Raw genomic sequence first — 10473 nt, 5'->3', positions numbered from 1 at the left:
TCTGTGTAGATTTATAGATAGACTTTTATTTCCAAAAATATTACTGCTTCTATGGTGAAAAGTTCTCTGCTTGTGATATTGAAATTAGTCTATATCTAGGAAACTAGAAAGCCAAGTCTGTATCATATTAGAAAGTGGCAGAGACGCTAAAGTATGGAAGAAAGATGCTTGAATGTGAGCACCTCTCCCTAGATCAGGACTATTTGGATACTTTCATCTGCAACCACTAACAATTAGTTGTGGGTACATCCAAAAACCTTCATTTAATAAGTATCTCAAAATAGCCCCTTTTCTTTGGAATAGAAAGCACATTTTAGGAAATAACTTGGTGGAACATTTTATCCAGATGGAGCTATCAGTTTTCAGAGATTTCATTTCCTTTATTTTAAGGGGTGGGGGGGGGGATCCCTTTTAAGGGTTTACTGCATACTATCATTAAAATATGCACCCTCTGAGGTAGCCATCTTTCCCTCTATTGCACTTATGAGAATACTGAGGCTTAAAGAAATTGACTCACTCATCCATGATCAAAAGGTGCTGTTGGCACACTCAAGTTTGTGAGATAGGACCCTGGCAAGAAGTGCTTGGCACATCACAACCCGGCAGCTGGGAGAGCTTAATGAAGGGGTGTTTCTTTATTAAGATGAGGGCAGGATTAGCAGCATCAGCAAGGGGCAGGAAAGCACACAGGGCTAAGAACAGTGGCAGCCATATCCCCTAAAGACCTTGAGGACGAAGGGAGGAGGAACACTCACTGGACCAGGAAGACCTGTACTCATGGAAGGAGCCATATGTACAGAGGCTGGAGTTTTGGGTAGAGGAGAGAAGGTGCTGCCAACCTACTGCCCAAGGGAGCAGAGAGTGACAGAATAAATTGTTTGAGCAATTTGTCTTATTGTCTGATTTCCTACAAATACCTCCCATTGACACAACCCTGAAGGCAATGGACAGAAAACTTGGTTGACAGTCTAAAAATATGAGTCTCCTTGGGCAAAGGATGGGCTAGGCAAGATGAAAGAGGGTCTATAGAAGATGTCAGGACTGTTCAGCACTCCAGGTATTTTTGCAGAGCCTGAGTCCTTGAGCATCATAACCTGCCTTACAGGTAAACTGATGCTTCCCAGAAGAGGGCTTCCTCTGTATAAATATGATGGAAGGGGTAGGAGAGCAGAAGTTAGCAATGTCACACACCAGCAATTATGTAAAATGGCTGACACAGAGTCTAAGCCCCCTTCCCTCTGGATTGTTTACCACAAGCCTTCCAAAAACTGACATGGACTCTTATGCTGTAACATGGAGTCAAAGTATACAACCCTAAAGCAAAGGGGCTTCCCTTAGACTGTGCATCATTTAGAATGGTAGAATCTAAACAATGACAGCTGGTAAGCAAGACAAGTGTCAGCAACCCATTGTTTGTTTTCTGGTAAAACAGAAACACTAGGAGAGCACAATGTGATATTTATGGAGTCTGGTTTCATAGATGACCTCCCAAGGTCGTGAGAGGTGAATGACAACCCCAGCAGATGCTTAGATCTTAACTGATGGGATCCACAGAGATGCTACCTTGAATGGCTGAACAGATTTTGCTGACACCGTTAAGATTTTATTTACTTTTTTTTTTTTGTTTACATAGTTATGTATTTGTTTGTTTTTGAGATAAGGTCTATCATTGACCTAGAACCTACCAAGTAGGCTAAACTATCTGGACAGTAAGCCTCAGGAATCTGTTACTCCTACAGGTACAAGGAGGAAGACCACTGACCTAAATCATCATAGCTAAATTAATTAAAACAAGGCTTTTATTCATGTACATAGGCTGAGTCCCCCTAAGGTAGGGTTCAAGGGGTCAGCATTGGACATGAGGAAGACAAGGTTTTTATAGTTCAGGGGTAGGGCTTTCCAAATAGCAGATTTGGTGGCCAATATAGGTGAGATTACAGAAGCAGAACATAAGCATAAATTGGTCATAACAACCTTTTGAAAGAAAGACATGATTGAAAGGTGATCATAACAACAGGTAGTCATAATAACCTTTTGAAACAAAGGCATGGTTGCCATTTCCTGGAACAGGCAGAGTAGAATCATTTGTAGGTAAGGTTATAGGTGGAGCATAGTGTGGTTGATATATTGTGTACCCCAATAAACTTATCTGGGGGTCAGAGAACAGAATAGCCACTATATTAAACATAGGTTTAGGCGGTGGTTGCACATGCCTTTAATCCTAGCATTTAGGAGGCAGAGATCCATTTGGATCTCTGTGAGTTCAAGGTCACACTGGAAACAGCCAGGCCTGGTGACACACACACCTTTAATACCAAGAAGTGATGGCAGGAAGCAGAAAGGTATATAAGGCCTGAGGACCAGGAACTAGAGTCTGTTAAGCTTTTAAGCTTTTGAGCAGCACATCAGCTGAGATCCATTCAGATGAGGACACAGGAGGTTTCCAGTTTGAGGAAACAAGATCAGCTGAGGAACTGGCGAGGTGAGGTTAGCTGTGGTTTATTCTGCTTCTCTGACCTTTCAGAATTCACCCCAATACCTGGCTCCAGTTATTTCATTTATAAGACCATTTAGCAATTCGTCCTGGGTTTGTTTTTATTAATAAGACCTTCTAACAATTTGTGCTACAGCATAGCCCAATCATTGTGAACAGATTTAATTATAAACAGGAATGAACCTAGTTTGTCTTTATTATAAGAGAGCTTTCAAACCCAAGATGGAGGCAGGCTGGTTCATCAGGATCCACATGCCTCTGCCTCTGCCTCTACCTGGGCTCTAGGGATCAAACTCAGGTCCTTATGCTTATGTGGCAAGGATTAATTCACCAGGCTATCTCCAAAGACTTACTTGAAAATGTCTTTAAAAGGAGGAAACTATTAGCCCCAGAAAACCAGAAAAAAAGATATGATAGAGTGTGGTTGTAATCTCAGAACACTGTGAGCTCAAGACCAGTATGTTACATCACGAGTTCCAGGCCAGTCTGAGGTACATAGTCCTCCAAACTCCAAAACAAAAACCAGAGACTAGGCGTAATGAATGGGATGCATGTGTCTGATAATGGTTCAGAGAGAGAGAGGAGGGGGGTCATCAGGTAGAAGGTGAGGACACTCCACACTAGACCCCTCAAAAAGGAATGTACCCCCAATTTTAACCAGTGGCACCCATGTCAGGCTTGTGATCTACATAGCTGTAGAATAGATCTTTGTGCTGTAAACTGTTTGGCATAGACCACATGACTATTGCTGCTTTACGAAGTTTCAGCGTTTTGACATTGCAGTTCACAATTCTCCAGCACATTTTTACTTTCATTTTTAATGATTCTCACTATGTGCTATGGAAGTTCCCTTATGCTTTTTCCTCTGAGAAATTTGTGTGGGCTTCAGTGGAGGATGAGGAAGTATACAATGGCTGCCTCTTTAAACAAAATAATTATTTGGAAAAACTCCCCACTGTGTTACAACTCAGAAGAAAAAGGGGTCCTGGTACTCAGAAGTCAAGGCATACCTGTAAGTGTTACATCTCTGAAGGGAAAGGTATCCTGGCAGTTGGAAACCAAGGAATACCTACAGCTCTGAAGGGAAAGGTATCCTAACAGAGGTGTTACAGCTCTGTTCAGGTGGGGACAGTTTCTATAGCAAAATGTTACAGCCCTGCTCCAGGAATGGTTTCCCTACTTCAAGTGTAGCAACTTTGCTGCAGCAGGGAGGATTTCCCCTGGGAGGTTGTTACAGCTCTGCTCTGCTCTGCTCAGGAGAAATCTTACAGCTCTGCTCAGCTTTCCCAGAGTGTAACAATTCTGCTCCTGCAAGGGGAAGTTTCCCCAGCCAAAGTGTTAGAGTTCTGCTCTGCTCCAGCTCCATTCCATTCCACTCTGGGGAGAGCCATTACAGCCCTGCCCTGCTCCAGCTAAAGAAAGTCATTATGTGATTTATTGGGAGAGAGAAATCTGAGAGAGTGGCTGCCTCTGTCAGGGTGAAAAAAGGCAAACCCAAAGTATATAGTACTTATATAGGGTTTCTTAGGGATAGAGTTTTCTTTTCTTCTTCTTCTTTTTTTTTTTTTTTTTTTTTTTGGTTTTTTGAGACAGGGTTTCTCTGTGTAGTTTTGCTCCTTTCCTGGAACTCACTCTGTAGACCAGGCTGGCCTCAAACTCACAGAGATCTGCCTGGCTCTGCCTCCTGAGTTCTGGGATTAAAGGCGTGTGCTACCACCACCACCACCACCACCACCCAGCCTTGGCAGGGGCAGAGCTTTCCAGGGTGAAGATTTTCAGGCTGGGGATTGTAAGATCTCAATTCCTGAGCTTGGGACAAGCTCAGAGATTGGTTGAATTTTGTGCTCAGGGATTGGTTGGTTTTTATGTCTGTCAGAGATTGGTTGGTTTTCATACCTGTCAGGGATTGGCTGGTTTTCAAGACCTGGGTTGATTAGGGGCAGGGTGTATTTCCTTGGCTCTGGTCTCAGGACCAGGGTATGTTGCTGAAATTATTAAAGCCATTCCACGTAGTTCAAAGGGAGGTTTATTTTGTGGGATAATTTACAAATGAAGGGATAGGTTGCAGAGTCTGGGAAAGGGATGGCACAGTCCGGCAGTATTCTCTGGAGAACTCTGCTTGGTCCACCTCTAGTGCCCAGGGTCCAGGAACCAAGAGAGCCCGTGCATCTGGAACTCGGTCTTCAGCATCCTCTGTCAGCCCTGCCTTGTAGACATGACCATTACCGAAGCCTCAATGGGAGTTGGAACTTCCAGGCCAAGGCTGGAATGGCTACCCACTACACAGCAGAGCTACAGTACTGGACTAGGCCCTCTGCATAAGCGAGACAGTTTTGCAGCTTGATCTTTCACTGGCCCCTTTTACCCTACACCTACCATCGTGGAAACATATAGATTGATAACTCTGTCTACTCTCATACAAGTTAACAAGCTGCTAGAAAATTTAGATACATAATGTATGCTTGATAAATAAGGTGTATTTGATAATCAAGATTTATAAATTCCTAAGGTCTTCACAGGTTTGCAGTAATATTTGTCTAACTTTATCTTTGCTCATTTTAAACTTTAGCTATTTGGATAAACGAAGCCATACAAAAGCCAGATATTCTATAATGAACTGTCTGGTCCCCCAAGAAAGTAAGTCCTTTTCCCAAGGTCAGGCATTTAAACAAAAGCCACCATTTCCTCAAGGGCTTGAAGAAAGTTCCTGCTTGCTACAAAGGGAGTCATTCTCCTTATCTCTGGCAAGAGTAACTTGTGGTCCTTTCATTAACATATGATTGTGATGCAATTAATTTGTCAGGGTCAAAGCTAGCTTCCTCAGTCCCTGCTCACAAGCCCCACCCCTGCTCTTAGGCCCCCTTCCTCCCATTATCATATAATCCTTTGTTCAATTATAGAGTGTAGCCCTTTTCTTCAATAAAGCAGCAACAATCCTGATTCACCCTCAGATCCTGTCGGTCTCTTCCTTCCCCTCACCAAATCCACATATCCTCTTTGGGACCTGAACCCTGCTGGAGCTGGTCTCAACTGCTCGACTTGCGGTAGTTTGTTGGTAGTTTGTTGGTTGTGGCATTGACAGAAAACTAGTACAAGGTTGGTCATCTCTTTGCTTCAAGGTAACAATTTCTCCATCTATAGATTTCTGGGTCTAAATTACTGACATTAAAGAGCTCAACAGGTCTCAGAGTCTCTAAGTCTTGGGACTCTGGAGGTTCTAGGGAGAAGCTGTCTTTATTAACTTTAATGGGGCTACTTTAGTGTAGATTGGTGCCTCACACTACTGTTTTTGTTTGTTTATTATCTTTGACTCATCCCTATAAAGTTCTGCTTTGGGCAGTAATGTGACAGGGAAAAACAGTACAGAGGTTCCTCCATCTTGTAATCTTGCTGAGGCTATTTCAGGTTTAACTAAAATTTGATCTCCTTGATGGAGAATCCCATTGGAAATTACCCAGTCTATTCTAGGGACCCAAGATCAAGATGCCCCAACTAACTTATCTTGGCCTCTGTAAACTGCCTGCTTGTGCAAACCTCCCTCTCCAGCTAATTGCTTATCTTAGCTTCTGTTAAACTGCCTACTTGTGCAAACCATCCTCTCCAACTGACTACTTATCTTAGTTCCAGTTAAACTGCTTGCTTATGCAAGGGTCCTCCCGGAAGCTGCTAAGAGAAATGCCAGGATGTGGTTTCTGCCTTCAAAAACCTGTGCTCTGGACACTTGGTGTTAGTTACTCTTAGGTCCAAAGACCCAAGTGTCATCCAAGCTGGCTGGAATAGACTTTCTGCGTCTGAGTGGTCATCTCTGGTGAGCTCCCCTTAACAGTAATTAAACAGTAGCCCTTGAAACCTGGTCCTAGGAATAGTAGACTAACTCCCAGCCATGTATAAGTAGAAGAATCAAAACTTAAAAACAAAAAACAACAATAAAAACCTAGAACACATACACACACACCCCTTACAAATCATCTTCAATCCAACCATGGAGATATCACTGTTTAGCCATCCCCAAAACCCCTGACATTTCCTTTTTAAAGACAAACTCTCTAGTCCATACTGGCATCGAACTTGCTTTGTATCCAAGGATGACCTTGAACTTTAGTTCATTCTACCCCCTCTCCTGAGTGCTGGGATTAGAGGTATTCACCACTATGGCCCATTTCGAGGGATTGAACCTAGGACTGCATGGATCCCAAGGAAGCATGCTACCAAATGAGCCACATCCAAAGCCGCTTCCTCCCTCTTTTGAAATGGCGTCTCAATCTGTAGACAAGGTTGACTTTGAACTCACTGTGTTCCTCCTGCCTCAGCCTCCTGAATGTTGAGATTATAGGCATGAACCATTCATTACTCCTGGCTTCAGTATACATTTCTACACCCGTATGATTGTTCTAGTTGTGAACTTTCAGATGTATGGGATTTTCGATCAATTAGGATTCACCAGGAGGTTATAAAATGTTGCTGGTCCTTAAACCCCAAATACAGCTTGGAGCAGCAACAAGTGATGGGTAACCTGAGTAGGTTATTTAAGCCTTAGTCTCCTGTACCTGAAGAAGGCAGATAATTACCGTGAAGGGAGTGTAGGGAGACATAAGTCATCCATGCATTTGCATAAATTCCCCTTTCATAGTGCATATGCAAAGCAGCCCTCACCCCTGAGGGTGTTGCAGAGTAATGGCCACAGAAGGGCATTTCGGTGCATCGGTGCATCGGCAACTGCAGACTCTTCAAAGCACAATTTCCCCCACAGAAGAAAGCTCATTTCCAGATCCTCTCCTGTGCCACCTGCGGAGGATGGGACTCTGGCTTTGTAGTAAGCTTCCTTTGTTATTTTGCTTCAGAAATGATTTCTGAGTTTGAAGTCTCAGGGTTTAGATGAGAAGAATTTTGGAGTTAGTTAAGGGATGACTACGTGAGAATGCCTGCTTCCTATCGTACATAGTCGCCACCTGCTGGGTGGCTGATTAGACAAAGGCCTTGGAAAGAGGCCTAGAGAACCAGCCACCTGGGGTGGGGATTTGGCTTCACCACATTCACATCTATTTATTTCTTATTTGTAGGGACTTTCCTGAGGTAGGAGAGGGAAGTGTGTCACCCTGCTGGAGGAACAGAGCAAGGAAAGCTGTAGGTGACTGCTGATTTTCTCTAAAGGTTGGGAAATTTGTATGTCATTTCTCTTGGAAATTGAAGACTCAAAGCTAATGCTTAAGGCCAGTGTTTTAGCTCTATTGGCCTAAGAATAGCCTTTGTTGTTAACCACCACAGACAGACAGGTCAGCCCCTGCTAATTTTCTCACACTCTTGTCATAGACACTTCTTGATTTAATTTGATGTCGAATGCCACAAAACCTTGACATTTTAAAACTTTAATTACTACCAAAGCTCTGTTTCATTTAAAGCCAGGCATATCAATTAGGCTGCAAGCCTCAGAATTCTTGAAGTGGTTGAGAGAAGGCACAACAGCTCTCTTTCTTCCAAGGAGCTGGAGGGAAGTGACTCCAGGTTGGTGGAGAGCTTGGTGCAGGCCTTCAAGCTCCTTTCTACCCTTCCGCTCCACCTCCTTTACACAGTAGCTTTCCAAGTGCTCTGGGTGTCGCTTCCTCACACAACCAAGTCCCCTCTGTATGACTTCCCCTTCTTAGAGAAAGGAAACTACTTCCCAGATGGTCCCAGCAGAGATGCCTCTTTCTAAATCTTTTGCCAAGAACCGTGTCCCCAAGCTAACCTCAGGGGAAGAAGCTGGAATGACCTTGTTGAGTTGACTGCTCCAGGCTGAGTTCCAGTTGTCTAGAGCATCTCATCCTCAGCATCAAAGCCATAGAATCAGGGTGCCACTCAGAGGACTGCAAAGAGAAAGGCTGTTGTGTAAACAGGCAATGACCTGCATCACAGGATAAGACATATTTCAAGCATTAGACAAGCATAGGGTATCGACAAGTAGATTACAGAGGTCGGTGATCCTGACTCTAGATGGGGCTCAGTGACCTCTGTTTTTCCTGTTTTCTTCCCCTGTCAGCTTCCCTACCCTCTCTTTATTTCTCTTTCTCTTTGCAGTGCCAAAGACCGAAAGGGTCCTGCACACTTTAGGGAAGAGCTGCACCACTGAGCTAGAGTGTACATTGTAACAGCTCCTACAATGAGTGAGAATGGATGAATTTGCTAACCTCAGTTTGAGATACTGCTAGAAGGATATGGCAATAGGGATTTCTGAGAAAAATAACTTTTAAATTCTTCTGGCAATCCATTGATAATTATCAGCATTGGGCTGGAGATATAGCTCAATAGTAGAGTATTGGCTGAGCATGTACAAGGCCTTGTGTGAAATCCCCAGCAGGTGCGCATACACACACACACAAAACACACACACACACACACACACACACACCATTCTTTTAAAAATTATTTTAGCCGGGCGGTGGTGGCGCACACCTGTAATCCCAGCACTTGGGAGGCAGAGCCAGGCGGATCTCTGTGAGTTCGAGGCCAGCCTGGGCTACCAAGTGAGTTCCAGGAAAGGAGCAAAGCTACACAGAGAAACCCTGTCTAGAAAAACCAAAATAAATAAATAAATAAATAAAAATTATTTTAATATTTTATATGTATGTATGCTTTGCCTGCATGTATATATGCACCACATATGTGATTGGTGCCCACAGAGGCCAGAAGAGGGCATTAGATCCCCTGGAACTGGGGTTAAAAAAAGTTATGAGCTGCCATAAGGGTGCTGGGACTTGAACTTGGATCCTCTGGAAGAGCAGGCAGTGTTCTAAGCCACTTAGCCATTTCTCCAGCCCAAGTACCACTCTTACCAAGTGGATATTACAGCTGATAGACATATGTACGTCTACTATAAATAAATATTCGTAAGAAAACCAGAGGAAGACTGCCTAAACATGGTTGTCAGAGTCACATTCAAATGCACTTATAACTCCTTACAAAGGTCAGGCAGGCATTTGTCTAGTGTTCTGGCTTCCATGTTTGGATCCAGTGTCCCTCATTTAGTACCCATGTGAGTCTGGACTCCTTAAATGCCAGTCTCATTAGGTACAGTACAGATAATAAAACAATCAGAATAACGCCTGCCTCAGAGGTAGCCAGAAGGACATGAGATGATGTGCGAGGGTGGGGGGTTAGGGGGGTGGCCAGATGATCTTTTCATCTCTCCAACACTAGATCTTTCCATGGTTGTCTACAGTCTCATATTTAGGTCTCTGAAGTATTGATTCCACAGAGAGAAATGTATGTGAAACGATGCTACACATTTCCTTATTTCTTAGCAGTCTTTCTCAAAGAGCAATTGCCCTGTCAATCAAGACACTATTGCTTGGTGTTGGGGTCTAGGAACACTTCTTGATTTAAATTACTAGATTTCTGGGATGGGGAGATGACGTAAGTGTGTGTGAATGTGTGTGTGTGTGAGTGTGTATGTGTGTGTGTGTGTGTGTGTGTGTGCTGCTGAGAATTAGATCAGGGTCTTTGTACATGTTAAGCATGTAATATATCATTTAGCTACATTCCAAACCAGTGTTATAAGTACAAAATGCATTACATATGTATCAGTTTGCTTCTCTGATGTGAGATAAAATGCTGACCAAAACCAACTTAAGGTAGGAAAGGGTTTATTTAATCTTATAAATCCCAGGATATAATCCTTTCTTAGGGGAAGAGTTCAAGGCAGGATTAGAAGCAAAGACCATGAAGGAATGTTTTCTTATATGGCCCAAACCCAAGTCCACAAGGATGGCACCTCCCACAGTGGGCCAGTCCCTTGAACACCAATCAGCAGTCAGATGCCACCTCAGACTTGCTCACAGAACTCTAATGGAGGCAGTTCCTCAGCTGAGCATCCTTTCCTAGGTGCTCCTAGTTTGTGTCAAGTGAACAACAACAACAACAACAACACAGTGTGTGTGTGTGTGTGTGTGTGTGTGTGTGTGTGCGCGTGCAAATGCTCATGCAGATGCTCATACAGGTGTATG

The sequence above is a fragment of the Onychomys torridus genome, chromosome 14, assembly GCF_903995425.1.
Source record: "Onychomys torridus chromosome 14, mOncTor1.1, whole genome shotgun sequence".
In the NCBI taxonomy this organism is placed as follows: domain Eukaryota; kingdom Metazoa; phylum Chordata; class Mammalia; order Rodentia; family Cricetidae; genus Onychomys; species Onychomys torridus.
This window is presented reverse-complemented; position numbering follows the sequence as displayed.